This window comes from Ceratotherium simum, chromosome 37 (assembly GCF_057802395.1).
Source record: "Ceratotherium simum simum isolate JZ-2026a chromosome 37, ASM5780239v1, whole genome shotgun sequence".
Lineage (NCBI taxonomy): Eukaryota > Metazoa > Chordata > Mammalia > Perissodactyla > Rhinocerotidae > Ceratotherium > Ceratotherium simum.
Window position 1 is genome coordinate 15,239,502 of NC_141936.1, and position 13,654 is coordinate 15,253,155.

Below are 13,654 nucleotides of genomic sequence, written 5' to 3' on the forward strand. Positions count from 1 at the left end.
TCTCACTATATATGCTGGTTGCAGAGACCATTTCCCAGACTGTGTGACACAGAATAATAAGTGCTCTGTAAGAAAATGCTGCTGTGCAAAAATCAGTCTGGGAAATATTGCCTAGTACACACTCCTCAAGATATTCACATTGCACATTGGAAATTTAAAGCTCTGAATAGTTCTTCAGCAAGGAAGCCAGTTTAGCTTTGTCCGATGCACTGTTTCTCAAATTTATTTGACATTGAATATCTCTTATCTGGAACACTGACTCACACATTGTGAAACTCCATAGCACAGTTTGGAAAACACCAATGTTGACAAGAAGAATGCTATTTAGGCTTCTGAGCTGGAGAGTGACCTGGTCAAACCTGGCTTTAGACAGGAACACTGCTACAATGAGAAGAACGATTAAGAGAAAATATGTAATCATTAGAATTTAGTGATGGACTTATGCAGATGAGGGATAAGGGAAGTTGAAATGAGTGTCAGGTCCCCAATTTTACCACCTAGGTGGATGATGATGTTATTAACTTGATGTTATTAATGTGGAATAGTATTTTGAACAAAAGGTAATGAGCTTTTTGTTGGTTTCTTTTATTTTCAACACTTAAAAGAATATTTGAGGGCCAGCTCTGTGGCCTAGTGGTTGAGTTTGGCACACTCCACTTCCCGGGCATGGACCTACACCACTCATGGGCAGCCATGCTGTGGTGGCAACCCACACACAAAATAGAGGAAGATTGGCTCAGGGTGAATCTTCCTCAAAATAAAAAAAAAGAATATTTGGGGGAAAAAGTGATATTTTTATTTCTTTGAATTTTAGTGCTTTCTAATGCAAACCCCGCACTCCAGCACTCGCCGTACCATTTCCTCTAAGCTCTCTAAAGGCAAAGAAGTTATTTTATTTTTCTGATTATCCTGAATACTTAGCACAAAATCTGTACCGATTTGCAAAATAAATACACAGATAGTTGTAAATGTTATATGGCTACAAACAGAAAAGTGCTTTAGCTAGATCATGGGGAACCAAGGGCAAAGGTGGGGGGAGCCCATCAGACTAAAGGAAGAACTCAACAGCAGGCCTTGGTAAGCATAGGAAGGAAGAGGTCCCAGGAACCATAATGTGTGGGGTTCAGGGCAGTCTTTGGTATAAATCATGGTGTTTTCTGCCCTTATGTTATTCTTCTCAAGGCTCAAGTTCATAGAAAAAGAGTCTTTTTGGTCCAGGTGTGGTCAGGGCACTGGTTTGATGGCTCTGGAAGGTGAGGGGATAGAGGAAATGTTCCCCACAGGAAAATCAAGGTACAGTTAGCACCACAAGGGAAAAGAGATTAAGTATCAAGCCCATTAACTCTGCCCTTTTCTCCCAACAAATGACAGTCTTTTTATACAAAGACTCAGCTTTGACAATGGGCACATGAAATCAGTCCAAAGAGCAGAGTGGGACAAAATTGAACATCAGGCGTTTTTGAAAGGACTGGTTTTCCAGTGTTGACTTCTGTGTTATAGCTACACTTAAGTCAAAAGTAACTATATGTAAAAAATAAAATCTGAATATTCAGATTTAACCAAGATCCTATCATCAGAATGAGTGGGTGTGAAAACAGTGCCAAAATTCTTTGCAATGCTCTGTTTACAGACCACGTCGAGGGCGGTGTCATCTGGTGCGAAGGAACAGCTGTTTACTCCTGAAGTGAATCTAGCTGGGAACAGGGAGCAAGGGACAGGTAGCATCTTTTTGGGTGCACCATCTGGACTAGGTGTGGAGAAAGAGGTGCTCTGATTGAAGATTGCCTGTCTTTTCTAAGTGGCCTTTGAGGTTAAAAAAAAAAAAAAAGGAAAAGCTTATTTTCTCATCCAAATCATTAGTCTATCTGAAAATGGATGATACAAGTTGTTTATTTAAAAATACAAAAACAGAGAATTGTGGGGATGAAAAATGCTTTAGGACAAAGAGGTTCAGAGAGGTCACTGTTTTGCCAAGGTCACTCAGGTGATCAGGGAATGGACTGATTCTTGAATACAGGCCTCTGACTGCCACTGGACACTGTTCTCATTGTGAACAAAGATGCACTCTGCTTAAAAGAAAAAAAGAAATGACTTATCAATGACAGTCTCCACTCAATAGCTATCAGCCCAGAGAGATAAGAAGTAGACACAAATTCAAAACTGGTTTCTGAAAATATAACCCTGAATGCCAACCAAAGCAAGAGGGATGCCAATTTTAAATGCTGCCAAAAATCTTTTGATACAGCTAGTGCCCTTCCTGTGCCCCTGCCCCCTCCTCAGTAACGGATCTCCTTCCCAATCTCTGACACCCTTGCAAAAGAGAGCAAGGTCAGATTAAATGTCTCCTTGTCAGTGTACTTTCATACCTTGCTGTGGCCTTGGAAAGTTGTGGAAAGGCAGAAGGAGAAGACAGAGAAAAAGGAAGTGCAATGCTCTTTACTCCTGTTCACAACATCAAATCAGTAATTATAATGTTGGTATTTGCCACATGCCAGCAGGAGACCCAGCACAGTTCAGACATAAAGACGATACTGTTTATTGCACTGGGAGTTTACAGTCCTGCTTAGGCAGAAAAGTAACTGTGAAAAGATAAAAAAGCCTATGATATTGGTTAAATCTTGGCTTTCTTAACTTCCTTGGCATTTGGGTCTTTTGTGGGGGATGAAGGGGTATGACAGAAATGGGGTAATTGGAGGTTTTTGTAGTTGTGCACAGTGGGGATTTAAAAATGAAATAACCAGTGTTGTAAGACACAATGAGTACAAAGAGGTCAGTTGTGGAAGGATTGAGGGTGCATGGGAGGAGGGGCTATTTAACCTAATTATCCAGATCCAAGCCAAGAGGGTCTTCTGGCCACTCCCTTCATTTTGGAATGTTCTTTCCCATTCACTGCCACTTTCAAAGCAGCTAGTGCCCTTCCTGTGCCCCCGCCCCCTCCTCCTCATGCTCAGCGCATGAACAGCTAGGACCATCTGTACCCCCCCAATACACACACTGTAGCAGCCCAGCTTAAGACCACCTCCTTGACGCAACTGCTTCCTCATCAAACTTATAGCTAACAGCCATTGAGCATTCTATTATATTCCAGGCACTGTGCTAAGAGCTTTACAAATATTCTCTTATTAAGCCTCACATCACTCAATAAGATAGGTACTATGGTTGTCCTCATTTTACAGATGAGGAAACTGAAGTTTAGAGAGGGTGGATGAGTTTTCCAGAGGCTCCCACTAAGTAAGTGGGAAGGCCAGGAATCAAACGCAGGCCGACTGACTCCAGCATGGTGATCTTACTCACAATGGCAAACACCACATTCCCAACTTTATTCTTCACACCGCTAGAATGTCTGTCCTCCTCCCCAGTTCTTTGGGGCTTTGCCTAGGTGACCAGCTTGCCTCTTGTGATATTTCGTGCTAAGTTATTGAAGATTTTAATGGTTTCAGATCTTTTCCAGGCAAGTGGTAAGCTGCATTTTAATGGGAACAGCCTAGAACAGAAACAGAAACCCAGACTCGTAGACTAATTCCAATAGTGGGATTTTGAGGCATATGGAGAAGTGAAAGAGGGGACTTATTTGAAGGCCAGGAGCCCTGAGGTTCTTCCAAACTAGTGACTGACAGCTTGGCTTTCAAGAGGAGCTAACCCTGTTCTGAAGAGACACTGCCACCATCTGCCAGAGGTCACTGGGCCTGAAAGCTATCATCAAAGAAACATTGAGGCAGAATAATTTGCACTGGGATTTGGACTGGAGATTTTCAAGCAGGAGTGATTTTTCCCTCCTCCCCCCACTCTCCAGAGGACATTTGGCAATGTCTGAAGACCTGTTTGGCTGTCACAGCAGGGGGCAGAGGGGGATGGATTGTCACTGGCATCTAGTGGATAGAGGCCAGCGGACACTGCTAAACATCCTGCAATGCGCAGGAAAATCCTCCATGAAAAGAACGATCTGTCCCCAAGTGGCAATAGTGCCGAGTTTGAGAAAACCTGATTTAGACAATAACTGAGAGATATGACAAGTATGACCACAGTTACAAAAGTCAAGCAGAGAAATGACCAAGAACAGGAAATGAAGTGAACTCGAAAGATGGATGGGGCAAATAGGGCGGGCGGGAGCTGTGAGCATGTCAGAGGCCCAGCTTTCGATGGCTGGCTTCATTCCAGGGTTTTCTCCTTGTTCCTCAAACGTTCAGGGTGATGTAGCTGGTTAGTTAATTCTACCTGATTGAGTATACATAAGGGAAAGGGAATATTTGATTTAATAAATAAGACTTCAGTCTAGTATAAAAACCAATTTGCATTGGGAGATGGTGCCCCAGAGGGAACTATTATATGATTTTCTGCCTAAGAAAACTATTAGGTGAACCAGCTTCTGAGTCATTGTTTCTCAGAGTGTGGTCTGTACAGCGTCTTCAAACAAATCACCTGGGTGTTTGTTTTGAAGTCACGTGACTGGACCCCGCTCAGACCTACTGAGGTCCTGGATAGGGCCAGGAATCTGCATTTTTAACAACCTTTCCATGTAATTCTTGCACACACTGGAGAACCCCTGCTCTTGGAGTTCTTATAAAGGCGACTTTCAAAGTCCTACCGTTGTCCAGGCTCTGACTCAGGTCTCTATGCCTGTATGAAGTCCTCCTTGACTTAGACCTCATGTTCTTGATTCATATCCTCTCTTAGATTCTGCTTTCTTGTATTTCTATAGATTGTTTTGTGTGTACCACCATCACCCCACACGGACTGAGGGTGGGTGCTCTATCTTAATCCTACCACTAACCTGGCACTGGACCAGGACCAAGAAATGGACTGGGCCAAGAAATGTTTGACAAAGAGTCAGGTCCTCTCCACATTTGCTCCCATTCTCATAAACCAGATTAAATAAGTACTGACGCCCTTATCAGAGCTATCCAATCCCCATTTCCCTGTTGTTTTAGTCCTCCTCGTCCACCTGGCAAGGTGCAGAACAGATGGCGAGAGGTTTATTTGTCCTTTAATTGGGGACTTTGAACTGCCACACATCTAGAGGTCAAGAATTCACTGCAGTGCGTACAGCTAAATAAAGAAAATCCAACAATTAATTCTCTGCAAAACACAAAGAAGCTCTTGATTGAAAAACCAAGACCCTTCCATTATTCTCCAACTTCCACAATGCAAAGCATTAAATGCTTAAATCCAAGTATTATATTAGCTTGGCCTTCTCCTGGCGGAGGCCTTAAAAGATGTATTATGTATTGTGATATTATGATGCCATTAAAGAAATGATTGTGGGGCGGACTGGTTGCAAAGATTGCACCTGGGCCAACAGTCTGATCCACTAGCAAGCAGTTGTTGGTCTGAATGGTCGGTTGCATGTATGCTCGGGGTTTGGCATTTACATGACAATTTGTTTCCTCATCAAAATCGCTTAGGTAAGAATGCTTTATTACCCTCCCTTTGTAAAGACACATCCTTCTGCAGCAAAAAGACCACCACCCAAGTAAAACATAGGTAATGCTGATGTTATATAAATTAACCAATAGTTTTCATTAGAGCCTCACAGATTTGAAAGACCTTGGCCCTGCCGTAAAACCTGTGTGTACAATGTGATTTTCAGGGTAATTATGATTTTCAGGGTAATTATTAAACGGTGGGTGATGCTGGTATTGAAAGCAAGGTAATTAGCAACTGGAATGAATATTGGAGGGCAATTTTGAGTGCTTGGTTTATGGTAAAAGAAATATCTCTGGTCTGTAGTTAACTTTGCCAGCAGTGGGAAGCTGGTGTGGGATCCAAGCCAGCCAGCAGAGAGAGTGCCTATGTCTCTAGGGGGAAATGACTGTTGAACAGTAGTCCCTATATAAGCAAAGATAATAGCGTTGATTCAGAGACCCTCAACTCCCATCTTCTGGGAGGTGATATTTGTGTGTGATCGTTTGTGAAAGAAATCATCTGCCTCAACCCAGAATGCTTTCATTTTCTTTAAAAGATAGAGGAATAATACTCCAGTGAAAAAGGTGTTGCTTTTGCTTTGATTATTTTTTAATGGGAAAAGAACACTGTATTCTAGATGAAGAATTAGCTGCATGACTTTTGAAAGAGCATTAACAATCCAGCTGTGTATATACCTGTATGAAGCGTAAGCTTAGAACATCATATAATAGCTGTGATATTTTTGCTGTTTATTGTCATATTGTCAGGCTCTGGCTCTGAGCTTGGTGGCAAGGGGGTGTGAGTTACAGCGTGGTCTCCATGAGGACGAATGCTTGCCTCTTAGGGATTTCCCATTTTGCAACAGACCAAACTCAAGCTAACTTCTTAAAGATGGTTCAATGCCTTTACCATAAAGTAGCAAAAAAACTTCAACATGAGTGATAGATACCTAAATACTTATTAGGAAACTGAGAAAAAGTAAACACTAAAATCTGTGTTCCTCATTTCTTAAATATTGCATCAAGATACTTTTTGGTAAGATATATAAGTATCTCCAGCCTACAGCATTTTTCCAGGTGGAAGTCTGTGACTGATGATCAAGTCCACAATTGAAAAGAAAAAAGTATAATCCCTTCCCTGATTTCTATTAGATTCTAAGATGGGCTTACTAATCTCTGTAAGAAATGAGTTCTTGATCAAATCCTGATTAAGTGGGAATTCTTACCTCCTGAGACCTATTTAAATTCAATAGTATAAACAAGTATCATTACAACTTGATACATGTTTGAAGGGCTATGAGTGGAATACTATAAATTATTTTAATGCAGTAAAGATCATTTATGACTGTCACATGTACACACACACAACAAGCATGCAACAAACACACATCACGCACACATAGTACACACGCACACAACTGAGGTCTGTTTCCATTTTTGGGCATGAAATTTCTAAATATTTTATACTATTGGATTTGGATTCGAGGTGAGCTGACAGGAAGCACTGTTGTATTCCACAGACATTGCCCACTAAAAGCTCTGCTCTTAGAAATAGGAAGTTGTTTTGTGTTCGTTTAAACTCCCCAGTGATATCTAAGGCTCTCTGGTCAGTAACTCTGAGCTGTTCAGTCCTGACTTTTCCAGCAGGAAGTAGTGAGCCTCGGTGCTACTGGCTTGAAGCCATTTCTGCCGGGGGCCAGGCTCAGGAGAGACCACAGTGAAGGAGGAAGTTGCTCCTTGTGCTTTACTTCCCTTAAACAAGATGTACAGTGGGGATCTGAACCCAGAGATGCACTGGGGACCAGCCTTGTTTTGTCCTATGAGAGAAAGGCTGTCCAGCACACAAACCCATGGGCAAAGGAGAAATCTATTGGAAATGGGAGAGAAACAATGAAATAAAATGAGTTATCTAAACATTCTCTTACAAGGGAGCAAATCCTGAAAAGCTCAACAGGTCAAATAAACTGGAACAAAGATAAGATGGAATGAAGAGGCAGTGAAGAAGGCAGGTGGAAATGAACAGGAAGTGCTTTAGTAGTTGCTCAAATTAGGCTTTGCAGATTCAAGTATGACATCGTGTGTAACTGTCTAAATCTTAACCACCAAGTTTTCAGTTACTCTGAATTCCTAACGGTACTTTTTGGGTAATTTTTATCAAGCAGGTTCAGATGCATTGTCAATGAAACTTAAGTTTCTGTTCTCTGGTGTCTTAGATTCGGCAAGGATGTCATTTGCCGATTGTACAGACTATTCAAATATCGTGCAAACATAATTAAACATTTTAAAGACGACCTTCTCGTAGCCTGTTACCTTTAGCTAATTGCCTTTGTTTTCTTTGTTTATATACTTGATTACTTCTCCACTGCTATTCGTCTTCCAAATTTGTCTCTTTGGTTCTGCTCTCCCTCCCCAGGACTATCATTCTCTCTCTCACTTTTATTTCACTGCCCTTTTTTTCCAAGAAGTGATCTATAAGCCATGTTTTTATTTCTTCTCACTCATTTCTTAGCTCTACTGCAACCTGCGTCCCGCCTCATGGCTCAGTGGAAATGACACTCAAAGGCCAACTATTGTCCTCACCTACGCCTTCTTCTCAGTACGTTCTTGGTGTGAAAATTGTTTTTAAAAGATAAACACAAAAACCAAGCTGTAGCCCAGAATAAGACTGTGTGGGTGACAGTTGTCTAAAGATGCACCCCCCCAAGACTCTCTGATTGTTCAGTCAACACTAATCTTAGTGCTGCTGTGAAGGGACCTGGCGGATATAAATTAAGATTATTTATCAGATGGCCTTAAAATATAGAAATTATCCTGGATTATCCTGGTGGAACCAGTCTAATCACATGAGGCATGAACAGCCAAGACTTTTCTCCAGCTAGAGTACAGAGATGCAGCAGAAGAGATGTTAGGAGAGATGAGGCAGAAGAAAAAGTCAGCGAGATTCAGAGTATGAGGGATTCAACTCATTGTTGTTGGCTTAGAAACGGACCATAAGCCAGAGAATGCAAGTGGCCTCTAGAAGGTGACAATGACCCCTGGCTGACAGACAGCAAGGAAACAGATCCTCAGTCTTACAAGTGCAAGGAACTGAATTCTGCCAACAACCTGACTAAGCCTGCAACCGATTCTCCTCTAGAGCCTCCAGAAAGGAACACAGCCCTGATGACACTTGGATTTCAGCCTCGTGAGGCTCCAAGCAAAGAATTGGCTGAGCCACGTTGTACCCGGATTTCCGACCCACGAAAACTGTGAGATAATAAATGTGTGTTGATTTAAGCACTCACTGTGGTAATTTGTTGCAGCAGCAATAGAAAACTAATACAGACTATTTTCTCAAATTTCTGACATCTTAGCATTCAAATTCCTATTTCTTCTAAAACATGATTAAGATTTCCCATCTTAACTAAATTGCAAATATCCAGACTCTTATCTCTTGAAAATTGCGAACTTACTTTCTCTGTCTGGACACCATGGGGCCAGTATTTGAATATACATATATAAGAATGTGTGAGTTTGTTTGTTTTGTATGTGCATTCATATGCACATATAGGTGTGCCTATACTTAAATACATACTTATGTAGACCTGATAAATACCAATCTTTCAATAATAATAGTTTACATATATGCACATATAGGAATCTTGATTAGCTATTATATATACACATATATGTATTTTTCCTCAATGCCAGGCACTAACATATATTATTTCACAACAGTCTTATGAGCTATATACTAATTGCTACATTGTATACATAGAAAACAGGCAGACAGAGGTCAAGTAACTTGCTGGAGGTCAAGTCATCTAATAGATGGCTAAAGAGGATTCAAATATAGATCTTTCTGGAACCAAGACTGCAAGGTCCTTAGTTTTCATTTTGCTTATCTCTCATACTGAGTCTTTTTAGACATTCTCAGCTCCTACATCCATCTCTGCCTGGATGCCATGTACCACCTTCCTGCCATGTACCACCTTCCTGAAACTCCCCTCCCAGTGCATCTGGAGGCTGCACCACCCTGGTATTTTCCCCCTTTATCTCCGTGCCTTCTCAGTTTCCCAAATTGCCTTCCACCTGTCGTATGTAAAAGAACTTCAAGACTGTGTTCTCAGTTCTATGCTACTCTGTTCTCCAAAAATTCAATTTACATTTAGACTTTCAATTTTAACTCTTTTGATGCCTTTTAGCTTCGCATCTCTGGTCCCAACTCTCTCTGAATTCCAGGCACACGTGTAACAATGGTGCTGGACGTGCCCATTTTCCTATTTTCCTGACCCAACATTCAACATGTCTAAATCAGCATTAGTAGGAAAAGAAGTCCTCTCTTCTTGCCACCCTGTGTCCCTCAGTCAGATTATCCATTTCCTTGACGGCCGAACTCAGAAATCTGCTGGCATCTGTGAACCTCTCTCGCGTTGAGAGCGTGGGCTCTGAAGCTGGACCGCCTGGCTTGAGTCCCAGCTGTGCCACTTACTTGCTCTGGGACTTTGGGACAATTGTATAACTTCTCAGGACCCACGTAACCTCCTCTGTAAAAGTGGGGTGATGATAACCGTAATAATAATACTTACCTCACAGAGTTGTTACATGGTTTAAATAAGGTACTATAAACACTTAGACCAGTGCCCAGCACCTAGTACTGGCTCAGTAAATTTCAGCCATCATTCATTTTCCCTTTAATTGCCAGATCTTCATTTATAATCTCCGTGAAATCTGTTATTATGTTTCTATTGCCAATTATCTGCCCACCACCGCTCTGTGTTAATCCTTGGATTAATGCAAACTGTCTCTGGACTGTATTCCTCCAAGTCCAACCTATGGGCAGCTACCAAATGAATCTGCCAAAGGCACTATTTTAATTGTAATTCTAAAATCCTTCAGGGGTTTCTTGTGGCTCTCAGGGTACAAAACATTCCAATGTGTTGGAATTTTAACATTCACTATCATGGCGTTCAAAGCCTTCCATGAACTGGTCCCTGGCTTTTATTTTCCATTGTTTCTACCTCTTCTATCTTACTCAATCCTTGGCTGCAGACAGGCTGGACATCTAACTTAAACATTCTGTTTTGGGCTGCCTCTTAGCTTTTGTAATAATGAATAGTTATACTTACTATGTACCAAACAATGTGTTGGAATTTTTAGGAAATTTTAATTCATCCTCTCAGCAATTCTACGAGGTAGCTGCCGTGCTGTTCCTATTTTACCAGATAAGAAAACTGAGGCCTGGAGAGGGTGAGTGATTGGCTGAAGGACACACAGTTAGGAAGTGGTGGAGCTAGGATTTGAATCCAAACGGACTGCAGATCCCATGATTTCCGCCATTCTGTCTTGTACTTTCTCTATGCTACATTCCCTCTCCTAGAATATCCTTTACCCTTCTCCCATCTATTTGACTCTCACCTATTATTCAAAGCCTTCCTTAGAATCTATCTTTACTATAAAGCTTTTCCAGACTCCTTCAAACTTTAGTGAACTCCTTTGTCAGGTACAAGCTTCTTGAGGCTAAAGGAGTGTTATGTATTTCTCATAAAGCCCAGCAATGCCTTGAGTATAGTACTTAATAAATTCTAATCATTTATTGATATCAGATTTCTTTTCCAATGAACTTAACAATGATTCCTTGTGGTTGAGCCAATCAATCTCTGATTTCTCTTTATTGCCCATTCTTTCCCATTGTCCTAGTTAGGTTTTTTGCTTGCCCACATGTTTCTGAACTTAAGCAGAAAGGAAATTTATTGGAATGGTGTGGGATATCACAGAATGCTGGAGAAACAGACTTGGTCTGAAACCAAGAAAGGCAAAGCCCAGTAGAGGGCCCCAATGGTACCATCCCATGGAACACTGAACTCCATGCTACTGGATTTTCCCCTACTTTGCAGTCACCACAAGTTATGTCTATCTGATATCTCTGTATGCTGCCTGGCAATACCTCCTTTTGCCAACATTTAAAGGAGCCACGATCAACAGCTAAGCAAGGAGAGAAATGCGTCATTCTTGTATTGCAAAGGTCAAGGAGTGGGAGGAACTCCAGGATAAAGAACCTTGGCGTCTAAAGAGGAATAGAGAAGAGACTAGATGCAAATAGCAGAAAGAGAGGAAGTCACTTAGGAGTTGCTCAATATTATTGAATGCTTCATTATAAGACAGAATATCTTCTGAAACTTCTAAATCTTCTAAAACTCTGAGTTATGGATTTAGGGTTCCACGGATGAGAGGGTCCACAGACGAACTTCAGAGATTTGTGGCTCTTGACCACGCATGCACATTTTCTAAGTACTTAGATGTTTTTGAGGAATCCATAGTTTTTATTAGATTCTCAAATGGGCCCATGATCCAAAAAAGGTTGTAAAATACTATTTTCAGCTATTAAAATAGAAACATAATCTTACCCCAGGAAATCAAGTGACCCAGAGGTAGACTCTCATAATATCCTATAAGGAAAAAAGTTAGCTCTGAAGATTCTGCATGCGCTAGAATCTTCATGATGCCAAAGAGTTACTTAGAGAGTGAAATGTGTTTAGAGCAAAAGACATACAGTGGAGTTTCTAAATATCCAAAGGCCATGGATCAAAAGGGCTTCTGCTCTGTGGAATCCCAGGTTGCCTACTTAAGCCAATTACAGAATAATGATATAGTTTACCTCCCCAGTGGTTATTTTTATAGCATCTTGCTATTTTTCTCATAGTTTTCGAAAGGAGTTTCCTCAGTCTTCGTACTTGGACAAGGAATAATCAGGATCTCTTTTATTTGTCTTGCACAAATCGCTGCATGACAAGTAGAAGTATATGAGTGGCTTGAGTCTGGGGTATATGTATGCACTTCAACTAAATCTAGTTATTATTGGGGAAAAGGGAATGGCCTATGTCGGTAAAAAGCAGTTGTGATAACGGAGAAGGCTTATTAAAGGAGCAGATGACATCGATTTAGGCCGTGGTTGTTGGAACTAGCTGGTTGAGTGATCTTCCCCGAGGATTGCTGACTGCAATACAGAATCAGAACTGTGTTTGCAGAAGTGGCTTCTTAGGGTGAGATGAAAATGTCTTGTTCCATTTTCTCTATGGCCAAAAAAGGCAAGGGAAGGGCGTCAGAGGTGTTTAGGGGAGGAGGCCACAGTTTTACATTAATGATCAGAGAAGGCTGTCTGAGGAAGAGACATTTGAGTAAAGACCTGAGGGAGGTTGAGAAAAAGCCACCAGGATACCGGAGACCATTCGCTTCTGGGTGTAAGACTGCATCATACGTGGCAGCCAACATGGGCCTGTACCATTGAATGTGTTGAGCTCTAGAAAGAGAAGACAAGTCTCTAGAACAAAAACCTCCACAAAAACCACAACGTGTTTACTCATCGTTCCCCTCCTCTTGCCACTCTCCCCCTTCCCACTGTAGCCTGAATCCTACTTCCAGCCAGGACTTGAGTAAAATCTGTGAGCTAGTTAGCAGCCTTGTTATCTTTCTTTCTTAAAGTTCAAAACTCCCAGAATATTGAGAATCTTTTGCATGGAAATTGCTCTTCTGGTTAAGTGTCTTGTTTGTATCTATGATGCACATCATACTGTGCATTGCACAAAGGTGCCCTCGACAAATGCCTGTGGAACTGACCCTCCCTGATACAGGAGGGGGCACAGTTACTCCCTTCATGATATTCCTTCCTTAGTACTCACCTCTTAGGGGAGTTGGAAGAAGTATTTTCTATGTCAGTAGTCATGGGGATCAGTCCTCAGTGGAAATATCCCTTCAACCATCTTTATAACCCACGTAGTGCTTCATGGACACACAAGTGTTCCTTTAGCATCTTCATCACACTCATGGGGACTACTACTGAGTGGGTTCATCCTGCAGATAAAGAAACAGAATCTTAAAGAAACTGGAGGACTGTCTCACACAACAATCGTTTTTAGAACCAATCTTTCTAATGGTTAATCAATTATTTCCTACTCTGGGGGCCTCCAAATATTTATCTCATACACCTAGTAGAAAAAAACTGACTACACTCCCATAGTCTATGTTTATTTATAAATTATATAGTTCTTATCAATAGCTGATATTTCAAAACACAATATACAAATGGGATAAGGTTCATTGTTCGGCACAGTAAATGTAAGTCCCTTGTTTATCTTTTCATTAAACTTAACAAATATATACTGAGAACTTTCTGGATGCCAGGCACTGTTGTAATCACCAAAGACACAGTAAATGAAGCAGACAAAATCCCCATACCCGTGAAACATTGAGTCTAATGGAGGAAGACAGATCAT

The 13,654-nt window shown here is 41.2% G+C and overlaps 1 protein-coding gene across 3 annotated transcripts in view; it reads left to right on the plus strand.

The window, feature by feature from the left end:
- The window catches only part of DOCK10 (dedicator of cytokinesis 10), a 262,654-nt gene that overhangs the window by 81,474 nt on the left and 167,526 nt on the right, over positions 1-13,654 (plus strand). The gene's annotated exons all lie outside the window — the stretch shown is intronic.